Source organism: Pseudophryne corroboree, chromosome 1 (assembly GCF_028390025.1).
Source record: "Pseudophryne corroboree isolate aPseCor3 chromosome 1, aPseCor3.hap2, whole genome shotgun sequence".
NCBI classification, from domain to species: Eukaryota; Metazoa; Chordata; class Amphibia; order Anura; family Myobatrachidae; genus Pseudophryne; species Pseudophryne corroboree.
This window is the reverse complement of record NC_086444.1, coordinates 512,630,402-512,654,587: the sequence shown is the minus strand read 5'-3', so window position 1 is coordinate 512,654,587 and position 24,186 is coordinate 512,630,402. Positions and strand designations below refer to the sequence as shown.

Sequence of the window (24,186 nt, the reverse complement as noted above, 5' to 3'; positions counted from 1 at the left end):
CAGCAATGAAATGAAATTTGTGAATCTTGCACAAACTGGCTACTTAATTTAGCTCATGGGTTTGATTGGATGCCATTGTAGTGGACCCCAGTGGGGTTTCTGTTTATGACCATTGGCTGAGAAGAGCAGTTTTCTTAAGCCAAAGATATGGAGCCCTCATTCTGAATTTGTGAGATATTTTATTTTGCTACCTCTGTAAATAAAGCATTGTGGATCAAATAATAAAAATAATATGATATACACATATGTGGTTGGTTTCAAGCTCTTTTATCCAGGGAGAATACAATCTGATCTTTTATTGCAACATGGGAAATAATGAAATAATTGATGCATTTTTTATGTTGTAAATTGAAAGAGATTTGCAGTGAGTGTTTGTCTAATTCTAAAGTCAATCTTTTCACAAGTAACAAGAAATAGAAACTGTAGAGCAAAGAAGAAAATGAATAACATTGTCAGAAGTGGGATTTGAACCCACGCCTCCAGAGGAGACTGCGACCTGAACGCAGCGCCTTAGACCACTCGGCCATCCTGACACATGAAACCACTGTGTTTTGAAAAGATGTATATTATGAAATAACCTATCTCTAGTTACAATGACAATGTTGCTATTAAAACTGTTAATTTAAAAACTAGATATGAATTGCTTTTCCATTCATTTTAAAGAGGTTTCTAGTTGGCTTTACAATAAAAGTAAGTTTTGTTTTCCATGTTCAGGGTTGGAATCCAAGTGTCTAGAGTTTGTTCTCTAATGGATTTTAACTCAGCAATGAAATGAAATTTGTGAATCTTGCACAAACTGGCTACTTAATTTAGCTCATGGGTTTGATTGGATGCCATTGTAGTGGACCCCAGTGGGGTTTCTGTTCATGACCATTGGCTGAGAAGAGCAGTTTTCTTAAGCCAAAGATATGGAGCCCTCATTCTGAATTTGTGAGATATTTTATTTTGCTACCTCTGTAAATAAAGAATTGTGGATCAATTAATAAAAATAATATGATATACACATATGTGGTTGGTTTCAAGCTCTTGCACAAACTGGCTACTTAATTTAGCTCATGAGTTTGATTGGATGCCATTGTAGTGGACCCCAGTGGGGTTTCTGTTCATGACCATTGGCTGAGAAGAGCAGTTTTCTTAAGCCAAAGATATGGAGCCCTCATTCTGAATTTGTGAGATATTTTATTTTGCTACCTCTGTAAATAAAGAATTGTGGATCAAATAATAAAAATAATATGATATACACATATGTGGCTGGTTTCAAGCTCTTTTATCCAGGGAGAATACAATCTGATCTTTTATTGCAACATGGGAAATAATGAAATAATTGATGCATTTTTTATGTTGTAAATTGAAAGAGATTTGCAGTGAGTGTTTGTCTAATTCTAAAGTCAATCTTTTCACAAGTAACAAGAAATAGAAACTGTAGAGCAAAGAAGAAAATGAATAACATTGTCAGTAGTGGAATTTGAACCTACGCCCCCAGAAGAGACTGCGACTTGAACGCAGTGCCTTAGACCGCTCGGCCATCCTAACACATGAAACCACTGTGTTTTGAAAAGATGTATATTATGAAATAACCTATCTATAGTTACAATGACAATGTTGCAATTAAAACTGTTAATTTAAAAACTAGATATGAATTGCTTTTCCATTCATTTTAAAGAGGTTTCTAGTTGGCTTTACAATAAAAGTAAGTTTTGTTTTCCATGTTCAGGGTTGGAATCCAAATGTCTAGAGTTTGTTCTCTAATGGATTTTAACTCAGCAATGAAATGAAATTTGTGAATCTTGCACAAACTGGCTACTTAATTTAGCTCATGGGTTTGATTGGATGCCATTGTAGTGGACCCCAGTGGGGTTTCTGTTCATGACCATTGGCTGAGAAGAGCAGTTTTCTTAAGCCAAAGATATGGAGCCCTCATTCTGAATTTGTGAGATATATTATTTTGCTACCTCTGTAAATAAAGAATTGTGGATCAATTAATAAAAATAATATGATATACACATATGTTGTTGGTTTCAAGCTCTTGCACAAACTGGCTACTTAATTTAGCTCATGGGTTTGATTGGATGCCATTGTAGTGGACCCCAGTGGGGTTTCTGTTCATGACCATTGGCTGAGAAGAGCAGTTTTCTTAAGCCAAAGATATGGAGCCCTCATTCTGAATTTGTGAGATATTTTATTTTGCTACCTCTGTAAATAAAGAATTGTGGATCAAATAATAAAAATAATATGATATACACATATGTGCCTGGTTTCAAGCTCTTTTATCCAGGGAGAATACAATCTGATCTTTTATTGCAACATGGGAAATAATGAAATAATTGATGCATTTTTTATGTTGTAAATTGAAAGAGATTTGCAGTGTGTTTGTCTAATTCTAAAGTCAATCTTTTCACAAGTAACAAGAAATCGAAACTGTAGAGCAAAGAAGAAAATGAATAACATTGTCAGAAGTGGGATTTGAACCCACGCCTCCAGAAGAGACTGCGACCTGAACGCAGTGCCTTAGACCGCTCGGCCAACCTAACACATGAAACCACTGTGTTTTGAAAAGATGTATATAATGAAATAACCTATCTATAGTTACAATGACAATGTTGCTATTAAAACTGTTAATTTAAAAACTAGATATGAATTGCTTTTCCATTCATTTAAAGAGGTTTCTAGTTGGCTTTACAATAAAAGTAAGTTTTGTTTTCCATGTTCAGGGTTGGAATCCAAGTGTCTAGAGTTTGTTCTCTAATGGATTTTAACTCAGCAATGAAATGAAATTTGTGAATCTTGCACAAACTGGCTACTTAATTTAGCTCATGGGTTTGATTGGATGCCATTGTAGTGGACCCCAGTGGGGTTTCTGTTCATGACCATTGGCTGAGAAGAGCAGTTTTCTTAAGCCAAAGATATGGAGCCCTCATTCTGAATTTGTGAGATATTTTATTTTGCTACCTCTGTAAATAAAGAATTGTGGATCAAATAATAAAAATAATATGATATACACATATGTGGTTGGTTTCAAGCTCTTTTATCCAGGGAGAATACAATCTGATCTTTTATTGCAACATGGGAAATAATGAAATAATTGATGCATTTTTTATGTTGTAAATTGAAAGAAATTTGCAGTGAATGTTTGTCTAATTCTAATGTCAGTCTTTTCACAAATAACAAGAAATAGAAACTGTAGTGCAAAGAAGAAAATTAATAACATTGTCAGAAGTGGGATTTGAACCCACACCTCCAGAGGAGACTGCGACCTGAATGCAGCGCCTTAGACCGCTCGGCCATCCTGACACATAAAACCACTACTTTTTGAAAAGATGTATATTATGAAATAACCTATCTATAGTTACAATGACAATGTTGCTATTAAAACTGTTAATTTAAAAACTAGATATGAATTGCTTTTCCATTCATTTTAAAGAGGTTTCTAGTTGGCTTTACAATAAAAGTAAGTTTTGTTTTCCATGTTCAGGGTTGGAATCCAAGTGTCTAGAGTTTGTTCTCTATTGGATTTTAACTCAGCAATGAAATGAAATTTGTGAATCTTGCACAAACTGGCTACTTAATTTAGCTCATGGGTTTGATTGGATGCCATTGTAGTGGACCCCAGTGGGGTTTCTGTTTATGACCATTGGCTGAGAAGAGCAGTTTTCTTAAGCCAAAGATATGGAGCCCTCATTCTGAATTTGTGAGATATTTTATTTTGCTACCTCTGTAAATAAAGCATTGTGGATCAAATAATAAAAATAATATGATATACACATATGTGGTTGGTTTCAAGCTCTTTTATCCAGGGAGAATACAATCTGATCTTTTATTGCAACATGGGAAATAATGAAATAATTGATGCATTTTTTATGTTGTAAATTGAAAGAGATTTGCAGTGAGTGTTTGTCTAATTCTAAAGTCAATCTTTTCACAAGTAACAAGAAATAGAAACTGTAGAGCAAAGAAGAAAATGAATAACATTGTCAGAAGTGGGATTTGAACCCACGCCTCCAGAGGAGACTGCGACCTGAACGCAGCGCCTTAGACCGCTCAGCCATCCTGACACATGAAACCAGTGTGTTTTGAAAAGATGTATATTATGAAATAACCTATCTATAGTTACAATGACAATGTTGCTATTAAAACTGTTAATTTAAAAACTAGATATGAATTGCTTTTCCATTCATTTTAAAGAGGTTTCTAGTTGGCTTTACAATAAAAGTAAGTTTTGTTTTCCATGTTCAGGGTTGGAATCCAAGTGTCTAGAGTTTGTTCTCTAACGGATTTTAACTCAGCAATGAAATGAAATTTGTGAATCTTGCACAAACTGGCTACTTAATTTAGCTCATGGGTTTGATTGGATGCCATTGTAGTGGACCCCAGTGGGGTTTCTGTTCATGACCATTGGCTGAGAAGAGCAGTTTTCTTAAGCCAAAGATATGGAGCCCTCATTCTGAATTTGTGAGATATTTTATTTTGCTACCTCTGTAAATAAAGAATTGTGGATCAAATAATAAAAATAATATGATATACACATATGTGGTTGGATTCAAGCTCTTTTATCCAGGGAGAATACAATCTGATCTTTTATTGCAACATGAGAAATAATGAAATAATTGATGCATTTTTTATGTTGTAAATTGAAAGAGATTTGCAGTGAGTGTTTGTCTAATTCTAAAGTCAATCTTTTCACAAGTAACAAGAAATAGAAACTGTAGAGCAAAGAAGAAAATGAATAACATTGTCAGAAGTGGGATTTGAACCCACGCCTCCAGAGGAGACTGCGACCTGAACGCAGCGCCTTAGACCGCTCAGCCATCCTGACACATGAAAGCACTGTGTTTTGAAAAGATGTATATTATTAAATAACCTATCTATAGTTACAATGACAATGTTGCTATTAAAACTGTTAATTTAAAAACTAGATATGAATTGCTTTTCCATTCATTTTAAAGAGGTTTCTAGTTGGCTTTACAATAAAAGTAAGTTTTGTTTTCCATGTTCAGGGTTGGAATCCAAGTGTCTAGAGTTTGTTCTCTAACGGATTTTAACTCAGCAATGAAATGAAATTTGTGAATCTTGCACAAACTGGCTACTTAATTTAGCTCATGGGTTTGATTGGATGCCATTGTAGTGGACCCCAGTGGGGTTTCTGTTCATGACCATTGGCTGAGAAGAGCAGTTTTCTTAAGCCAAAGATATGGAGCCCTCATTCTGAATTTGTGAGATATTTTATTTTGCTACCTCTGTAAATAAAGAATTGTGGATCAAATAATAAAAATAATATGATATACACATATGTGGTTGGATTCAAGCTCTTTTATCCAGGGAGAATACAATCTGATCTTTTATTGCAACATGGGAAATAATGAAATAATTGATGCATTTTTTATGTTGTAAATTGAAAGAGATTTGCAGTGAGTGTTTGTCTAATTCTAAAGTCAATCTTTTCACAAGTAACAAGAAATAGAAACTGTAGAGCAAAGAAGAAAATGAATAACATTGTCAGTAGTGGAATTTGAACCTACGCCCCCAGAAGAGACTGCGACTTGAACGCAGTGCCTTAGACCGCTCGGCCATCCTAACACATGAAACCACTGTGTTTTGAAAAGATGTATATTATGAAATAACCTATCTATAGTTACAATGACAATGTTGCAATTAAAACTGTTAATTTAAAAACTAGATATGAATTGCTTTTCCATTCATTTTAAAGAGGTTTCTAGTTGGCTTTACAATAAAAGTAAGTTTTGTTTTCCATGTTCAGGGTTGGAATCCAAATGTCTAGAGTTTGTTCTCTAATGGATTTTAACTCAGCAATGAAATGAAATTTGTGAATCTTGCACAAACTGGCTACTTAATTTAGCTCATGGGTTTGATTGGATGCCATTGTAGTGGACCCCAGTGGGGTTTCTGTTCATGACCATTGGCTGAGAAGAGCAGTTTTCTTAAGCCAAAGATATGGAGCCCTCATTCTGAATTTGTGAGATATATTATTTTGCTACCTCTGTAAATAAAGAATTGTGGATCAATTAATAAAAATAATATGATATACACATATGTTGTTGGTTTCAAGCTCTTGCACAAACTGGCTACTTAATTTAGCTCATGGGTTTGATTGGATGCCATTGTAGTGGACCCCAGTGGGGTTTCTGTTCATGACCATTGGCTGAGAAGAGCAGTTTTCTTAAGCCAAAGATATGGAGCCCTCATTCTGAATTTGTGAGATATTTTATTTTGCTACCTCTGTAAATAAAGAATTGTGGATCAAATAATAAAAATAATATGATATACACATATGTGCCTGGTTTCAAGCTCTTTTATCCAGGGAGAATACAATCTGATCTTTTATTGCAACATGGGAAATAATGAAATAATTGATGCATTTTTTATGTTGTAAATTGAAAGAGATTTGCAGTGTGTTTGTCTAATTCTAAAGTCAATCTTTTCACAAGTAACAAGAAATCGAAACTGTAGAGCAAAGAAGAAAATGAATAACATTGTCAGAAGTGGGATTTGAACCCACGCCTCCAGAAGAGACTGCGACCTGAACGCAGTGCCTTAGACCGCTCGGCCAACCTAACACATGAAACCACTGTGTTTTGAAAAGATGTATATAATGAAATAACCTATCTATAGTTACAATGACAATGTTGCTATTAAAACTGTTAATTTAAAAACTAGATATGAATTGCTTTTCCATTCATTTAAAGAGGTTTCTAGTTGGCTTTACAATAAAAGTAAGTTTTGTTTTCCATGTTCAGGGTTGGAATCCAAGTGTCTAGAGTTTGTTCTCTAATGGATTTTAACTCAGCAATGAAATGAAATTTGTGAATCTTGCACAAACTGGCTACTTAATTTAGCTCATGGGTTTGATTGGATGCCATTGTAGTGGACCCCAGTGGGGTTTCTGTTCATGACCATTGGCTGAGAAGAGCAGTTTTCTTAAGCCAAAGATATGGAGCCCTCATTCTGAATTTGTGAGATATTTTATTTTGCTACCTCTGTAAATAAAGAATTGTGGATCAAATAATAAAAATAATATGATATACACATATGTGGTTGGTTTCAAGCTCTTTTATCCAGGGAGAATACAATCTGATCTTTTATTGCAACATGGGAAATAATGAAATAATTGATGCATTTTTTATGTTGTAAATTGAAAGAAATTTGCAGTGAATGTTTGTCTAATTCTAATGTCAGTCTTTTCACAAATAACAAGAAATAGAAACTGTAGTGCAAAGAAGAAAATTAATAACATTGTCAGAAGTGGGATTTGAACCCACACCTCCAGAGGAGACTGCGACCTGAATGCAGCGCCTTAGACCGCTCGGCCATCCTGACACATAAAACCACTACTTTTTGAAAAGATGTATATTATGAAATAACCTATCTATAGTTACAATGACAATGTTGCTATTAAAACTGTTAATTTAAAAACTAGATATGAATTGCTTTTCCATTCATTTTAAAGAGGTTTCTAGTTGGCTTTACAATAAAAGTAAGTTTTGTTTTCCATGTTCAGGGTTGGAATCCAAGTGTCTAGAGTTTGTTCTCTATTGGATTTTAACTCAGCAATGAAATGAAATTTGTGAATCTTGCACAAACTGGCTACTTAATTTAGCTCATGGGTTTGATTGGATGCCATTGTAGTGGACCCCAGTGGGGTTTCTGTTTATGACCATTGGCTGAGAAGAGCAGTTTTCTTAAGCCAAAGATATGGAGCCCTCATTCTGAATTTGTGAGATATTTTATTTTGCTACCTCTGTAAATAAAGCATTGTGGATCAAATAATAAAAATAATATGATATACACATATGTGGTTGGTTTCAAGCTCTTTTATCCAGGGAGAATACAATCTGATCTTTTATTGCAACATGGGAAATAATGAAATAATTGATGCATTTTTTATGTTGTAAATTGAAAGAGATTTGCAGTGAGTGTTTGTCTAATTCTAAAGTCAATCTTTTCACAAGTAACAAGAAATAGAAACTGTAGAGCAAAGAAGAAAATGAATAACATTGTCAGAAGTGGGATTTGAACCCACGCCTCCAGAGGAGACTGCGACCTGAACGCAGCGCCTTAGACCGCTCAGCCATCCTGACACATGAAACCACTGTGTTTTGAAAAGATGTATATTATGAAATAACCTATCTATAGTTACAATGACAATGTTGCTATTAAAACTGTTAATTTAAAAACTAGATATGAATTGCTTTTCCATTCATTTTAAAGAGGTTTCTAGTTGGCTTTACAATAAAAGTAAGTTTTGTTTTCCATGTTCAGGGTTGGAATCCAAGTGTCTAGAGTTTGTTCTCTAACGGATTTTAACTCAGCAATGAAATGAAATTTGTGAATCTTGCACAAACTGGCTACTTAATTTAGCTCATGGGTTTGATTGGATGCCATTGTAGTGGACCCCAGTGGGGTTTCTGTTCATGACCATTGGCTGAGAAGAGCAGTTTTCTTAAGCCAAAGATATGGAGCCCTCATTCTGAATTTGTGAGATATTTTATTTTGCTACCTCTGTAAATAAAGAATTGTGGATCAAATAATAAAAATAATATGATATACACATATGTGGTTGGATTCAAGCTCTTTTATCCAGGGAGAATACAATCTGATCTTTTATTGCAACATGAGAAATAATGAAATAATTGATGCATTTTTTATGTTGTAAATTGAAAGAGATTTGCAGTGAGTGTTTGTCTAATTCTAAAGTCAATCTTTTCACAAGTAACAAGAAATAGAAACTGTAGAGCAAAGAAGAAAATGAATAACATTGTCAGAAGTGGGATTTGAACCCACGCCTCCAGAGGAGACTGCGACCTGAACGCAGCGCCTTAGACCGCTCAGCCATCCTGACACATGAAAGCACTGTGTTTTGAAAAGATGTATATTATTAAATAACCTATCTATAGTTACAATGACAATGTTGCTATTAAAACTGTTAATTTAAAAACTAGATATGAATTGCTTTTCCATTCATTTTAAAGAGGTTTCTAGTTGGCTTTACAATAAAAGTAAGTTTTGTTTTCCATGTTCAGGGTTGGAATCCAAGTGTCTAGAGTTTGTTCTCTAACGGATTTTAACTCAGCAATGAAATGAAATTTGTGAATCTTGCACAAACTGGCTACTTAATTTAGCTCATGGGTTTGATTGGATGCCATTGTAGTGGACCCCAGTGGGGTTTCTGTTCATGACCATTGGCTGAGAAGAGCAGTTTTCTTAAGCCAAAGATATGGAGCCCTCATTCTGAATTTGTGAGATATTTTATTTTGCTACCTCTGTAAATAAAGAATTGTGGATCAAATAATAAAAATAATATGATATACACATATGTGGTTGGATTCAAGCTCTTTTATCCAGGGAGAATACAATCTGATCTTTTATTGCAACATGGGAAATAATGAAATAATTGATGCATTTTTTATGTTGTAAATTGAAAGAGATTTGCAGTGAGTGTTTGTCTAATTCTAAAGTCAATCTTTTCACAAGTAACAAGAAATAGAAACTGTAGAGCAAAGAAGAAAATGAATAACATTGTCAGTAGTGGGATTTGAACCCACGCCTCCAGAGGAGACTGCGACCTGAACGCAGCGCCTTAGACCGCTCAGCCATCCTGACACATGAAAGCACTGTGTTTTGAAAAGATGTATATTATGAAATAACCTATCTATAGTTACAATGACAATGTTGCTATTAAAACTGTTAATTTAAAAACTAGATATGAATTGCTTTTCCATTCATTTTAAAGAGGTTTCTAGTTGGCTTTACAATAAAAGTAAGTTTTGTTTTCCATGTTCAGGGTTGGAATCCAAGTGTCTAGAGTTTGTTCTCTAATGGATTTTAACTCAGCAATGAAATTAAATTTGTGAATCTTTCACAAACTGGCTACTTAATTTAGCTCATGGGTTTGATTGGATGCCATTGTAGTGGACCCCAGTGGGGTTTCTGTTCATGACCATTGGCTGAGAAGAGCAGTTTTCTTAAGCCAAAGATATGGAGCCCTCATTCTGAATTTGTGAGATATTTTATTTTGCTACCTCTGTAAATAAAGAATTGTGGATCAATTAATAAAAATAATATGATATACACATATGTGGTTGGTTTCAAGCTCTTGCACAAACTGGCTACTTAATTTAGCTCATGGGTTTGATTGGATGCCATTGTAGTGGACCCCAGTGGGGTTTCTGTTCATGACCATTGGCTGAGAAGAGCAGTTTTCTTAAGCCAAAGATATGGAGCCCTCATTCTGAATTTGTGAGATATTTTATTTTGCTACCTCTGTAAATAAAGAATTGTGGATCAAATAATAAAAATAATATGATATACACATATGTGGCTGGTTTCAAGCTCTTTTATCCAGGGAGAATACAATCTGATCTTTTATTGCAACATGGGAAATAATGAAATAATTGATGCATTTTTTATGTTGTAAATTGAAAGAGATTTGCAGTGAGTGTTTGTCTAATTCTAAAGTCAATCTTTTCACAAGTAACAAGAAATAGAAACTGTAGAGCAAAGAAGAAAATGAATAACATTGTCAGTAGTGGAATTTGAACCCACGCCCCCAGAGGAGACTGCGACCTGAACGCAGTGCCTTAGACCGCTCGGCCATCCTAACACATGAAACCACTGTGTTTTGAAAAGATGTATATTATGAAATAACCTATCTATAGTTACAATGACAATGTTGCAATTAAAACTATTAATTTAAAAACTAGATATGAATTGCTTTTCCATTCATTTTAAAGAGTTTTCTAGTTGGCTTTACAATAAAAGTAAGTTTTGTTTTCCATGTTCAGGGTTGGAATCCAAATGTCTAGAGTTTGTTCTCTAATGGATTTTAACTCAGCAATGAAATGAAATTTGTGAATCTTGCACAAACTGGCTACTTAATTTAGCTCATGGGTTTGATTGGATGCCATTGTAGTGGACCCCAGTGGGGTTTCTGTCCATGACCATTGGCTGAGAAGAGCAGTTTTCTTAAGCCAAAGATATGGAGCCCTCATTCTGAATTTGTGAGATATTTTATTTTGCTACCTCTGTAAATAAAGCATTGTGGATCAAATAATAAAAATAATATGATATACACATATGTGGTTGGTTTCAAGCTCTTTTATCCAGGGAGAATACAATCTGATCTTTTATTGCAACATGGGAAATAATGAAATAATTGATGCATTTTTTATGTTGTAAATTGAAAGAGATTTGCAGTGAGTGTTTGTCTAATTCTAAAGTCAATCTTTTCACAAGTAACAAGAAATAGAAACTGTAGAGCAAAGAAGAAAATGAATAACATTGTCAGAAGTGGGATTTGAACCCACGCCTCCAGAGGAGACTGCGACCTGAACGCAGCGCCTTAGACCACTCGGCCATCCTGACACATGAAACCACTGTGTTTTGAAAAGATGTATATTCATGTTCAGGGTTGGAATCCAAGTGTCTAGAGTTTGTTCTCTAATGGATTTTAACTCAGCAATGAAATGAAATTTGTGAATCTTGCACAAACTGGCTACTTAATTTAGCTCATGGGTTTGATTGGATGCCATTGTAGTGGACCCCAGTGGGGTTTCTGTTCACGACCATTGGCTGAGAAGAGCAGTTTTCTTAAGCCAAAGATATGGAGCCCTCATTCTGAATTTGTGAGATATTTTATTTTGCTACCTCTGTAAATAAAGAATTGTGGATCAAATAATAAAAATAATATGATATACACATATGTGGTTGGTTTCAAGCTCTTTTATCCAGGGAGAATACAATCTGATCTTTTATTGCAACATGGGAAATAATGAAATAATTGATGCATTTTTTATGTTGTAAATTGAAAGAGATTTGCATAAAACCACTACTTTTTGAAAAGATGTATATTATGAAATAACCTATCTATAGTTACAATGACAATGTTGCTATTAAAACTGTTAATTTAAAAACTAGATATGAATTGCTTTTCCATTCATTTTAAAGAGGTTTCTAGTTGGCTTTACAATAAAAGTAAGTTTTGTTTTCCATGTTCAGGGTTGGAATCCAAGTGTCTAGAGTTTGTTCTCTAATGGATTTTAACTCAGCAATGAAATGAAATTTGTGAATCTTGCACAAAATGGCTACTTAATTTAGCTCATGGGTTTGATTGGATGCCATTGTAGTGGACCCCAGTGGGGTTTCTGTTCATGACCATTGGCTGAGAAGAGCAGTTTTCTTAAGCCAAAGATATGGAGCCCTCATTCTGAATTTGTGAGATATATTATTTTGCTACCTCTGTAAATAAAGAATTGTGGATCAATTAATAAAAATAATATGATATACACATATGTTGTTGGTTTCAAGCTCTTGCACAAACTGGCTACTTAATTTAGCTCATGGGTTTGATTGGATGCCATTGTAGTGGACCCCAGTGGGGTTTCTGTTCATGACCATTGGCTGAGAAGAGCAGTTTTCTTAAGCCAAAGATATGGAGCCCTCATTCTGAATTTGTGAGATATTTTATTTTGCTACCTCTGTAAATAAAGAATTGTGGATCAAATAATAAAAATAATATGATATACACATATGTGCCTGGTTTCAAGCTCTTTTATCCAGGGAGAATACAATCTGATCTTTTATTGCAACATGGGAAATAATGAAATAATTGATGCATTTTTTATGTTGTAAATTGAAAGAGATTTGCAGTGTGTTTGTCTAATTCTAAAGTCAATCTTTTCACAAGTAACAAGAAATCGAAACTGTAGAGCAAAGAAGAAAATGAATAACATTGTCAGAAGTGGGATTTGAACCCACGCCTCCAGAGGAGACTGCGACCTGAACGCAGCGCCTTAGACCGCTCGGCCATCCTGACACATGAAACCACTTTGTTTTGAAAAGATGTATATTATGAAATAACCTATCTATAGTTACAATGACAATGTTGCTATTAAAACTGTTAATTTAAAAACTAGATATGAATTGCTTTTCCATTCATTTTACAGAGGTTTCTAGTTGGCTTTACAATAAAAGTAAGTTTTGTTTTCCATGTTCAGGGTTGGAATCCAAGTGTCTAGAGTTTGTTCTCTAATGGATTTTAACTCAGCAATGAAATGAAATTTGTGAATCTTGCACAAACTGGCTACTTAATTTAGCTCAAGGGTTTGATTGGATGCCATTGTAGTGGACCCCAGTGGGGTTTCTGTTTATGACCATTGGCTGAGAAGAGCAGTTTTCTTAAGCCAAAGATATGGAGCCCTCATTCTGAATTTGTGAGATATTTTATTTTGCTACCTCTGTAAATAAAGCATTGTGGATCAAATAATAAAAATAATATGATATACACATATGTGGTTGGTTTCAAGCTCTTTTATCCAGGGAGAATACAATCTGATCTTTTATTGCAACATGGGAAATAATGAAATAATTGATGCATTTTTTATGTTGTAAATTGAAAGAGATTTGCATAAAACCACTACTTTTTGAAAAGATGTATATTATGAAATAACCTATCTATAGTTACAATGACAATGTTGCTATTAAAACTGTTAATTTAAAAACTAGATATGAATTGCTTTTCCATTCATTTTAAAGAGGTTTCTAGTTGGCTTTACAATAAAAGTAAGTTTTGTTTTCCATGTTCAGGGTTGGAATCCAAGTGTCTAGAGTTTGTTCTCTAATGGATTTTAACTCAGCAATGAAATGAAATTTGTGAATCTTGCACAAACTGGCTACTTAATTTAGCTCATGGGTTTGATTGGATGCCATTGTAGTGGACCCCAGTGGGGTTTCTGTTCATGACCATTGGCTGAGAAGAGCAGTTTTCTTAAGCCAAAGATATGGAGCCCTCATTCTGAATTTGTGAGATATATTATTTTGCTACCTCTGTAAATAAAGAATTGTGGATCAATTAATAAAAATAATATGATATACACATATGTTGTTGGTTTCAAGCTCTTGCACAAACTGGCTACTTAATTTAGCTCATGGGTTTGATTGGATGCCATTGTAGTGGACCCCAGTGGGGTTTCTGTTCATGACCATTGGCTGAGAAGAGCAGTTTTCTTAAGCCAAAGATATGGAGCCCTCATTCTGAATTTGTGAGATATTTTATTTTGCTACCTCTGTAAATAAAGAATTGTGGATCAAATAATAAAAATAATATGATATACACATATGTGCCTGGTTTCAAGCTCTTTTATCCAGGGAGAATACAATCTGATCTTTTATTGCAACATGGGAAATAATGAAATAATTGATGCATTTTTTATGTTGTAAATTGAAAGAGATTTGCAGTGTGTTTGTCTAATTCTAAAGTCAATCTTTTCACAAGTAACAAGAAATCGAAACTGTAGAGCAAAGAAGAAAATGAATAACATTGTCAGAAGTGGGATTTGAACCCACGCCTCCAGAGGAGACTGCGACCTGAACGCAGCGCCTTAGACCGCTCGGCCATCCTGACACATGAAACCACTTTGTTTTGAAAAGATGTATATTATGAAATAACCTATCTATAGTTACAATGACAATGTTGCTATTAAAACTGTTAATTTAAAAACTAGATATGAATTGCTTTTCCATTCATTTTACAGAGGTTTCTAGTTGGCTTTACAATAAAAGTAAGTTTTGTTTTCCATGTTCAGGGTTGGAATCCAAGTGTCTAGAGTTTGTTCTCTAATGGATTTTAACTCAGCAATGAAATGAAATTTGTGAATCTTGCACAAACTGGCTACTTAATTTAGCTCAAGGGTTTGATTGGATGCCATTGTAGTGGACCCCAGTGGGGTTTCTGTTTATGACCATTGGCTGAGAAGAGCAGTTTTCTTAAGCCAAAGATATGGAGCCCTCATTCTGAATTTGTGAGATATTTTATTTTGCTACCTCTGTAAATAAAGCATTGTGGATCAAATAATAAAAATAATATGATATACACATATGTGGTTGGTTTCAAGCTCTTTTATCCAGGGAGAATACAATCTGATCTTTTATTGCAACATGGGAAATAATGAAATAATTGATGCATTTTTTATGTTGTAAATTGAAAGAGATTTGCAGTGAGTGTTTGTCTAATTCTAAAGTCAATCTTTTCACAAGTAACAAGAAATAGAAACTGTAGAGCAAAGAAGAAAATGAATAACATTGTCAGAAGTGGGATTTGAACCCACGCCTCCAGAGGAGACTGCGACCTGAACGCAGCGCCTTAGACCACTCGGCCATCCTGACACATGATACCACTGTGTTTTGAAAAGATGTATATTATGAAATAACCTATCTATAGTTACAATGACAATGTTGCTATTAAAACTGTTAATTTAAAAACTAGATATGAATTGCTTTTCCATTCATTTTAAAGAGGTTTCTAGTTGGCTTTACAATAAAAGTAAGTTTTGTTTTCCATGTTCAGGGTTGGAATCCAAGTGTCTAGAGTTTGTTCTCTAATGGATTTTAACTCAGCAATGAAATGAAATTTGTGAATCTTGCACAAACTGGCTACTTAATTTAGCTCATGGGTTTGATTGGATGCCATTGTAGTGGACCCCAGTGGGGTTTCTGTTCATGACCATTGGCTGAGAAGAGCAGTTTTCTTAAGCCAAAGATATGGAGCCCTCATTCTGAATTTGTGAGATATTTTATTTTGCTACCTCTGTAAATAAAAAATTGTGGATCAATTAATAAAAATAATATGATATACACATATGTGGTTGGTTTCAAGCTCTTGCACAAACTGGCTACTTAATTTAGCTCATGGGTTTGATTGGATGCCATTGTAGTGGACCCCAGTGGGGTTTCTGTTCATGACCATTGGCTGAGAAGAGCAGTTTTCTTAAGCCAAAGATATGGAGCCCTCATTCTGAATTTGTGAGATATTTTATTTTGCTACCTCTGTAAATAAAGAATTGTGGATCAAATAATAAAAATAATATGATATACACATATGTGGCTGGTTTCAAGCTCTTTTATCCAGGGAGAATACAATCTGATCTTTTATTGCAACATGGGAAATAATGAAATAATTGATGCATTTTTTATGTTGTAAATTGAAAGAGATTTGCAGTGAGTGTTTGTCTAATTCTAAAGTCAATCTTTTCACAAGTAACAAGAAATAGAAACTGTAGAGCAAAGAAGAAAATGAATAACATTGTCAGTAGTGGAATTTGAACCCACGCCCCCAGAAGAGACTGCGACCTGAACGCAGTGCCTTAGACCGCTCGGCCATCCTAACACATGAAACCACTGTGTTTTGAAAAGATGTATATAATGAAATAACCTATCTATAGTTACAATGACAATGTTGCTATTAAAACTGTTAATTTAAAAACTAGATATGAATTGCTTTTCCATTCATTTTAAAGAGGTTTCTAGTTGGCTTTACAATAAAAGTAAGTTTTGTTTTCCATGTTCAGGGTTGGAATCCAAGTGTCTAGAGTTTGTTCTCTAATGGATTTTAACTCAGCAATGAAATGAAATTTGTGAATCTTGCACAAACTGGCTACTTAATTTAGCTCATGGGTTTGATTGGATGCCATTGTAGTGGACCCCAGTGGGGTTTCTGTTCACGACCATTGGCTGAGAAGAGCAGTTTTCTTAAGCCAAAGATATGGAGCCCTCATTCTGAATTTGTGAGATATTTTATTTTGCTACCTCTGTAAATAAAGAATTGTGGATCAAATAATAAAAATAATATGATATACACATATGTGGTTGGTTTCAAGCTCTTTTATCCAGGGAGAATACAATCTGATCTTTTATTGCAACATGGGAAATAATGAAATAATTGATGCATTTTTTATGTTGTAAATTGAAAGAGATTTGCAGTGAATGTTTGTCTAATTCTAATGTCAGTCTTTTCACAAATAACAAGAAATAGAAACTGTAGAGCAAAGAAGAAAATGAATAACATTGTCAGAAGTGGGATTTGAACCCACGCCTCCAGAGGAGACTGCGACCTGAACGCAGCGCCTTAGACCGCTCAGCCATCCTGACACATGAAACCACTGTGTTTTGAAAAGAAGTATATTATGAAATAACCTATCTATAGTTACAATGACAATGTTGCTATTAAAACTGTTAATTTAAAAACTAGATATGAATTGCTTTTCCATTCATTTTAAAGAGGTTTCTAGTTGGCTTTACAATAAGAGTAAGTTTTGTTTTCCATGTTCAGGGTTGGAATCCAAGTGTCTAGAGTTTGTTCTCTAATGGATTTTAACTCAGCAATTAAATGAAATTTGTGAATCTTGCACAAACTGGCTACTTAATTTAGCTCATGGGTTTGATTGGATGCCATTGTAGTGGACCCCAGTGGGGTTTCTGTTCATGACCATTGGCTGAGAAGAGCAGTTTTCTTAAGCCAAAGATATGGAGCCCTCATTCTGAATTTGTGAGATATTTTATTTTGCTACCTCTGTAAATAAAGAATTGTGGATCAAATAATAAAAATAATATGATATACACATATGTGGTTGGATTCAAGCTCTTTTATCCAGGGAGAATACAATCTGATCTTTTATTGCAACATGGGAAATAATGAAATAATTGATGCATTTTTTATGTTGTAAATTGAAAGAGATTTGCAGTGAGTGTTTGTCTAATTCTAAAGTCAATCTTTTCACAAGTAACAAGAAATAGAAACTGTAGAGCAAAGAAGAAAATGAATAACATTGTCAGAAGTGGGATTTGAACCCACGCCTCCAGAGGAGACTGCGACCTGAACGCAGTGCCTTAGACCGCTCGGCCATCCTGACACAAGAAAGCACTGTGTTTTGAAAAGATGTATATTATGAAATAACCTATCTATAGTTACAATGACAATGTTGCTATTAAAACTGTTAATTTAAAAACTAGATATGAATTGCTTTTCCATTCATTTTAAAGAGGTTTCTAGTTGGCTTTACAATAAAAGTAAGTTTTGTTTTCCATGTTCAGGGTTGGAATCCAAGTGTCTAGAGTTTGTTCTCTAATGGATTTTAACTCAGCAATGAAATTAAATTTGTGAATCTTTCACAAACTGGCTACTTAATTTAGCTCATGGGTTTGATTGGATGCCATTGTAGTGGACCCCAGTGGGGTTTCTGTTCATGACCATTGGCTGAGAAGAGCAGTTTTCTTAAGCCAAAGATATGGAGCCCTCATTCTGAATTTGTGAGATATTTTATTTTGCTACCTCTGTAAATAAAGAATTGTGGATCAATTAATAAAAATAATATGATATACACATATGTGGTTGGTTTCAAGCTCTTGCACAAACTGGCTACTTAATTTAGCTCATGGGTTTGATTGGATGCCATTGTAGTGGACCCCAGTGGGGTTTCTGTTCATGACCATTGGCTGAGAAGAGCAGTTTTCTTAAGCCAAAGATATGGAGCCCTCATTCTGAATTTGTGAGATATTTTATTTTGCTACCTCTGTAAATAAAGAATTGTGGATCAAATAATAAAAATAATATGATATTCACATATGTGGTTGGTTTCAAGCTCTTTTATCCAGGGAGAATACAATCTGATCTTTTATTGCAACATGGGAAATATTGAAATAATTGATGCATTTTTTATGTTGTAAATTGAAAGAGATTTGCAGTGAATGTTTGTCTAATTCTAATGTCAATCTTTTCACAAATAACAAGAAATAGAAACTGTAGAGCAAAGAAGAAAATGAATAACATTGTCAGAAGTGGGATTTGAACCCACATCTCCAGAGGAGACTGCGACCTGAATGCAGCGCCTTAGACCGCTCGGCCATCCTGACACATAAAACCACTACTTTTTGAAAAGATGTATATTATGAAATAACCTATCTATAGTTACAATGACAATGTTGCTATTAAAACTGTTAATTTAAAAACTAGATATGAATTGCTTTTCCATTCATTTTAAAGAGGTTTCTAGTTGGCTTTACAATAAAAGTAAGTTTTGTTTTCCATGTTCAGGGTTGGAATCCAAGTGTCTAGAGTTTGTTCTCTAATGGATTTTAACTCAGCAATGAAATGAAATTTGTGAATCTTGCACAAACTGGCTACTTAATTTAGCTCATAGGTTTGATTGGATGCCATTGTAGTGGACCCCAGTGGGGTTTCTGTTTATGACCATTGGCTGAGAAGAGCAGTTTTCTTAAGCCAAAGATATGGAGCCCTCATTCTGAATTTGTGAGATATTGTATTTTGCTACCTCTGTAAATAAAGAATCGTGGATCAAATAATAAAAATAATATGATATACACATATGTGGTTGGTTTCAAGCTCTTTTATCCAGGGAGAATACAATCTGATCTTTTATTGCAACATGGGAAATAATGAAATAATTGATGCATTTTTTATGTTGTAAATTGAAAGAGATTTGCAGTGAGTGTTTGTCTAATTCTAAAGGCAATCTTTTCACAAGTAACAAGAAATAGAAACTGTAGAGCAAAGAAGAAAATGAATAACATTGTCAGAAGTGGGATTTGAACCCACGCCTCCAGAGGAGACTGCGACCTGAACGCAGCGCCTTAGACCGCTCGGCCATCCTGACACATAAAACCACTCTTTTTTGAAAAGATGTATATTATGAAATAACCTATCTATAGTTACAATGACAATGTTGCTATTAAAACTGTTAATTTAAAAACTAGATATGAATTGCTTTTCCATTCATTTTAAAGAGGTTTCTAGTTGGCTTTACAATAAAAGTAAGTTTTGTTTTCCATGTTCAGGGTTGGAATCCAAGTGTCTAGAGTTTGTTCTCTAATGGATTTTAACTCAGCAATGAAATGAAATTTGTGAATCTTGCACAAACTGGCTACTTAATTTAGCTCATGGGTTTGATTGGATGCCATTGTAGTGGACCCCAGTGGGGTTTCTGTTCATGACCATTGGCTGAGAAGAGCAGTTTTCTTAAGCCAAAGATATGGAGCCCTCATTCTGAATTTGTGAGATATTTTATTTTGCTACCTCTGTAAATAAAAAATTGTGGATCAATTAATAAAAATAATATGATATACACATATGTGGTTGGTTTCAAGCTCTTGCACAAACTGGCTACTTAATTTAGCTCATGGGTTTGATTGGATGCCATTGTAGTGGACCCCAGTGGGGTTTCTGTTCATGACCATTGGCTGAGAAGAGCAGTTTTCTTAAGCCAAAGATATGGAGCCCTCATTCTGAATTTGTGAGATATTTTATTTTGCTACCTCTGTAAATAAAGAATTGTGGATCAAATAATAAAAATAATATGATATACACATATGTGGCTGGTTTCAAGCTCTTTTATCCAGGGAGAATACAATCTGATCTTTTATTGCAACATGGGAAATAATGAAATAATTGATGCATTTTTTATGTTGTAAATTGAAAGAGATTTGCAGTGAGTGTTTGTCTAATTCTAAAGTCAATCTTTTCACAAGTAACAAGAAATAGAAACTGTAGAGCAAAGAAGAAAATGAATAACATTGTCAGTAGTGGAATTTGAACCCACGCCCCCAGAAGAGACTGCGACCTGAACGCAGTGCCTTAGACCGCTCGGCCATCCTAACACATGAAACCACTGTGTTTTGAAAAGATGTATATAATGAAATAACCTATCTATAGTTACAATGACAATGTTGCTATTAAAACTGTTAATTTAAAAACTAGATATGAATTGCTTTTCCATTCATTTTAAAGAGGTTTCTAGTTGGCTTTACAATAAAAGTAAGTTTTGTTTTCCATGTTCAGGGTTGGAATCCAAGTGTCTAGAGTTTGTTCTCTAATGGATTTTAACTCAGCAATGAAATGAAATTTGTGAATCTTGCACAAACTGGCTACTTAATTTAGCTCATGGGTTTGATTGGATGCCATTGTAGTGGACCCCAGTGGGGTTTCTGTTCACGACCATTGGCTGAGAAGAGCAGTTTTCTTAAGCCAAAGATATGGAGCCCTCATTCTGAATTTGTGAGATATTTTATTTTGCTACCTCTGTAAATAAAGAATTGTGGATCAAATAATAAAAATAATATGATATACACATATGTGGTTGGTTTCAAGCTCTTTTATCCAGGGAGAATACAATCTGATCTTTTATTGCAACATGGGAAATAATGAAATAATTGATGCATTTTTTATGTTGTAAATTGAAAGAGATTTGCAGTGAATGTTTGTCTAATTCTAATGTCAGTCTTTTCACAAATAACAAGAAATAGAAACTGTAGAGCAAAGAAGAAAATGAATAACATTGTCAGAAGTGGGATTTGAACCCACGCCTCCAGAGGAGACTGCGACCTGAACGCAGCGCCTTAGACCGCTCAGCCATCCTGACACATGAAACCACCGTGTTTTGAAAAGAAGTATATTATGAAATAACCTATCTATAGTTACAATGACAATGTTGCTATTAAAACTGTTAATTTAAAAACTAGATATGAATTGCTTTTCCATTCATTTTAAAGAGGTTTCTAGTTGGCTTTACAATAAGAGTAAGTTTTGTTTTCCATGTTCAGGGTTGGAATCCAAGTGTCTAGAGTTTGTTCTCTAATGGATTTTAACTCAGCAATTAAATGAAATTTGTGAATCTTGCACAAACTGGCTACTTAATTTAGCTCATGGGTTTGATTGGATGCCATTGTAGTGGACCCCAGTGGGGTTTCTGTTCATGACCATTGGCTGAGAAGAGCAGTTTTCTTAAGCCAAAGATATGGAGCCCTCATTCTGAATTTGTGAGATATTTTATTTTGCTACCTCTGTAAATAAAGAATTGTGGATCAAATAATAAAAATAATATGATATACACATATGTGGTTGGATTCAAGCTCTTTTATCCAGGGAGAATACAATCTGATCTTTTATTGCAACATGGGAAATAATGAAATAATTGATGCATTTTTTATGTTGTAAATTGAAAGAGATTTGCAGTGAGTGTTTGTCTAATTCTAAAGTCAATCTTTTCACAAGTAACAAGAAATAGAAACTGTAGAGCAAAGAAGAAAATGAATAACATTGTCAGAAGTGGGATTTGAACCCACGCCTCCAGAGGAGACTGCGACCTGAACGCAGTGCCTTAGACCGCTCGGCCATCCTGACACAAGAAAGCACTGTGTTTTGAAAAGATGTATATTATGAAATAACCTATCTATAGTTACAATGACAATGTTGCTATTAAAACTGTTAATTTAAAAACTAGATATGAATTGCTTTTCCATTCATTTTAAAGAGGTTTCTAGTTGGCTTTACAATAAAAGTAAGTTTTGTTTTCCATGTTCAGGGTTGGAATCCAAGTGTCTAGAGTTTGTTCTCTAATGGATTTTAACTCAGCAATGAAATTAAATTTGTGAATCTTTCACAAACTGGCTACTTAATTTAGCTCATGGGTTTGATTGGATGCCATTGTAGTGGACCCCAGTGGGGTTTCTGTTCATGACCATTGGCTGAGAAGAGCAGTTTTCTTAAGCCAAAGATATGGAGCCCTCATTCTGAATTTGTGAGATATTTTATTTTGCTACCTCTGTAAATAAAGAATTGTGGATCAATTAATAAAAATAATATGATATACACATATGTGGTTGGTTTCAAGCTCTTGCACAAACTGGCTACTTAATTTAGCTCATGGGTTTGATTGGATGCCATTGTAGTGGACCCCAGTGGGGTTTCTGTTCATGACCATTGGCTGAGAAGAGCAGTTTTCTTAAGCCAAAGATATGGAGCCCTCATTCTGAATTTGTGAGATATTTTATTTTGCTACCTCTGTAAATAAAGAATTGTGGATCAAATAATAAAAATAATATGATATTCACATATGTGGTTGGTTTCAAGCTCTTTTATCCAGGGAGAATACAATTTGATCTTTTATTGCAACATGGGAAATATTGAAATAATTGATGCATTTTTTATGTTGTAAATTGAAAGAGATTTGCAGTGAATGTTTGTCTAATTCTAATGTCAATCTTTTCACAAATAACAAGAAATAGAAACTGTAGAGCAAAGAAGAAAATGAATAACATTGTCAGAAGTGGGATTTGAACCCACATCTCCAGAGGAGACTGCGACCTGAATGCAGCGCCTTAGACCGCTCGGCCATCCTGACACATAAAACCACTACTTTTTGAAAAGATGTATATTATGAAATAACCTATCTATAGTTACAATGACAATGTTGCTATTAAAACTGTTAATTTAAAAACTAGATATGAATTGCTTTTCCATTCATTTTAAAGAGGTTTCTAGTTGGCTTTACAATAAAAGTAAGTTTTGTTTTCCATGTTCAGGGTTGGAATCCAAGTGTCTAGAGTTTGTTCTCTAATGGATTTTAACTCAGCAATGAAATGAAATTTGTGAATCTTGCACAAACTGGCTACTTAATTTAGCTCATAGGTTTGATTGGATGCCATTGTAGTGGACCCCAGTGGGGTTTCTGTTTATGACCATTGGCTGAGAAGAGCAGTTTTCTTAAGCCAAAGATATGGAGCCCTCATTCTGAATTTGTGAGATATTTTATTTTGCTACCTCTGTAAATAAAGCATTGTGGATCAAATAATAAAAATAATATGATATACACATATGTGGTTGGTTTCAAGCTCTTTTATCCAGGGAGAATACAATCTGATCTTTTATTGCAACATGGGAAATAATGAAATAATTGATGCATTTTTTATGTTGTAAATTGAAAGAGATTTGCAGTGAGTGTTTGTCTAATTCTAAAGTCAATCTTTTCACAAGTAACAAGAAATAGAAACTGTAGAGCAAAGAAGAAAATGAATAACATTGTCAGAAGTGGGATTTGAACCCACGCCTCCAGAGGAGACTGCGACCTGAACGCAGCACCTTAGACCGCTCGGCCATCCTGACACATGAAACCACTGTGTTTTGAAAATATGTATATTATAAAATAACCTATCTATAGTTACAATGACAATGTTGCTATTAAAACTGTTAATTTAAAAACTAGATATGAATTGCTTTTCCATTCATTTTAAAGAGGTTTCTAGTTGGCTTTACAATAAAAGTAAGTTTTGTTTTCCATGTTCAGGGTTGGAATCCAAGTGTCTAGAGTTTGTTCTCTAATGGATTTTAACTCAGCAATGAAATGAAATTTGTGAATCTTGCACAAACTGGCTACTTAATTTAGCTCATGGGTTTGATTGGATGCCATTGTAGTGGACCCCAGTGGGGTTTCTGTTCATGACCATTGGCTGAGAAGAGCAGTTTTCTTAAGCCAAAGATATGGAGCCCTCATTCTGAATTTGTGAGATATTTTATTTTGCTACCTCTGTAAATAAAGAATTGTGGATCAA

The 24,186-nt window shown here is 34.4% G+C and overlaps 22 non-coding genes across 22 annotated transcripts; all 22 read right to left on the bottom strand.

The window, feature by feature from the left end:
* Nucleotides 1-450: 450 nt before the first annotated feature.
* TRNAL-CAG (transfer RNA leucine (anticodon CAG)) lies at nucleotides 451-533 on the bottom strand. The gene has a single exon. It is a non-coding gene; the product is annotated as a tRNA-Leu (tRNA).
* A 1,915-nt stretch (nucleotides 534-2,448) lies between these two features.
* TRNAL-CAG (transfer RNA leucine (anticodon CAG)) lies at nucleotides 2,449-2,531 on the bottom strand. The gene has a single exon. It is a non-coding gene; the product is annotated as a tRNA-Leu (tRNA).
* Nucleotides 2,532-3,208: 677 nt separating this feature from the next.
* TRNAL-CAG (transfer RNA leucine (anticodon CAG)) lies at nucleotides 3,209-3,291 on the bottom strand. Its single transcript has one exon. It is a non-coding gene; the product is annotated as a tRNA-Leu (tRNA).
* A 678-nt stretch (nucleotides 3,292-3,969) lies between these two features.
* Nucleotides 3,970-4,052, bottom strand: TRNAL-CAG (transfer RNA leucine (anticodon CAG)). Its single transcript has one exon. It is a non-coding gene; the product is annotated as a tRNA-Leu (tRNA).
* A 678-nt stretch (nucleotides 4,053-4,730) lies between these two features.
* Nucleotides 4,731-4,813, bottom strand: TRNAL-CAG (transfer RNA leucine (anticodon CAG)). Its single transcript has one exon. It is a non-coding gene; the product is annotated as a tRNA-Leu (tRNA).
* Nucleotides 4,814-6,489: 1,676 nt separating this feature from the next.
* Nucleotides 6,490-6,572, bottom strand: TRNAL-CAG (transfer RNA leucine (anticodon CAG)). Its single transcript has one exon. It is a non-coding gene; the product is annotated as a tRNA-Leu (tRNA).
* A 677-nt stretch (nucleotides 6,573-7,249) lies between these two features.
* Nucleotides 7,250-7,332, bottom strand: TRNAL-CAG (transfer RNA leucine (anticodon CAG)). The gene has a single exon. It is a non-coding gene; the product is annotated as a tRNA-Leu (tRNA).
* A 678-nt stretch (nucleotides 7,333-8,010) lies between these two features.
* On the bottom strand, nucleotides 8,011-8,093 carry TRNAL-CAG (transfer RNA leucine (anticodon CAG)). Its single transcript has one exon. It is a non-coding gene; the product is annotated as a tRNA-Leu (tRNA).
* A 678-nt stretch (nucleotides 8,094-8,771) lies between these two features.
* Nucleotides 8,772-8,854, bottom strand: TRNAL-CAG (transfer RNA leucine (anticodon CAG)). Its single transcript has one exon. It is a non-coding gene; the product is annotated as a tRNA-Leu (tRNA).
* A 678-nt stretch (nucleotides 8,855-9,532) lies between these two features.
* On the bottom strand, nucleotides 9,533-9,615 carry TRNAL-CAG (transfer RNA leucine (anticodon CAG)). The gene has a single exon. It is a non-coding gene; the product is annotated as a tRNA-Leu (tRNA).
* Nucleotides 9,616-11,293: 1,678 nt separating this feature from the next.
* Nucleotides 11,294-11,376, bottom strand: TRNAL-CAG (transfer RNA leucine (anticodon CAG)). Its single transcript has one exon. It is a non-coding gene; the product is annotated as a tRNA-Leu (tRNA).
* Nucleotides 11,377-12,743: 1,367 nt separating this feature from the next.
* TRNAL-CAG (transfer RNA leucine (anticodon CAG)) lies at nucleotides 12,744-12,826 on the bottom strand. The gene has a single exon. It is a non-coding gene; the product is annotated as a tRNA-Leu (tRNA).
* Nucleotides 12,827-14,330: 1,504 nt separating this feature from the next.
* On the bottom strand, nucleotides 14,331-14,413 carry TRNAL-CAG (transfer RNA leucine (anticodon CAG)). The gene has a single exon. It is a non-coding gene; the product is annotated as a tRNA-Leu (tRNA).
* Nucleotides 14,414-15,091: 678 nt separating this feature from the next.
* On the bottom strand, nucleotides 15,092-15,174 carry TRNAL-CAG (transfer RNA leucine (anticodon CAG)). The gene has a single exon. It is a non-coding gene; the product is annotated as a tRNA-Leu (tRNA).
* A 1,678-nt stretch (nucleotides 15,175-16,852) lies between these two features.
* Nucleotides 16,853-16,935, bottom strand: TRNAL-CAG (transfer RNA leucine (anticodon CAG)). Its single transcript has one exon. It is a non-coding gene; the product is annotated as a tRNA-Leu (tRNA).
* A 678-nt stretch (nucleotides 16,936-17,613) lies between these two features.
* Nucleotides 17,614-17,696, bottom strand: TRNAL-CAG (transfer RNA leucine (anticodon CAG)). Its single transcript has one exon. It is a non-coding gene; the product is annotated as a tRNA-Leu (tRNA).
* A 917-nt stretch (nucleotides 17,697-18,613) lies between these two features.
* On the bottom strand, nucleotides 18,614-18,696 carry TRNAL-CAG (transfer RNA leucine (anticodon CAG)). The gene has a single exon. It is a non-coding gene; the product is annotated as a tRNA-Leu (tRNA).
* Nucleotides 18,697-19,374: 678 nt separating this feature from the next.
* On the bottom strand, nucleotides 19,375-19,457 carry TRNAL-CAG (transfer RNA leucine (anticodon CAG)). Its single transcript has one exon. It is a non-coding gene; the product is annotated as a tRNA-Leu (tRNA).
* A 1,678-nt stretch (nucleotides 19,458-21,135) lies between these two features.
* TRNAL-CAG (transfer RNA leucine (anticodon CAG)) lies at nucleotides 21,136-21,218 on the bottom strand. Its single transcript has one exon. It is a non-coding gene; the product is annotated as a tRNA-Leu (tRNA).
* Nucleotides 21,219-21,896: 678 nt separating this feature from the next.
* Nucleotides 21,897-21,979, bottom strand: TRNAL-CAG (transfer RNA leucine (anticodon CAG)). The gene has a single exon. It is a non-coding gene; the product is annotated as a tRNA-Leu (tRNA).
* A 917-nt stretch (nucleotides 21,980-22,896) lies between these two features.
* Nucleotides 22,897-22,979, bottom strand: TRNAL-CAG (transfer RNA leucine (anticodon CAG)). The gene has a single exon. It is a non-coding gene; the product is annotated as a tRNA-Leu (tRNA).
* A 678-nt stretch (nucleotides 22,980-23,657) lies between these two features.
* TRNAL-CAG (transfer RNA leucine (anticodon CAG)) lies at nucleotides 23,658-23,740 on the bottom strand. Its single transcript has one exon. It is a non-coding gene; the product is annotated as a tRNA-Leu (tRNA).
* Nucleotides 23,741-24,186: the final 446 nt, after the last annotated feature.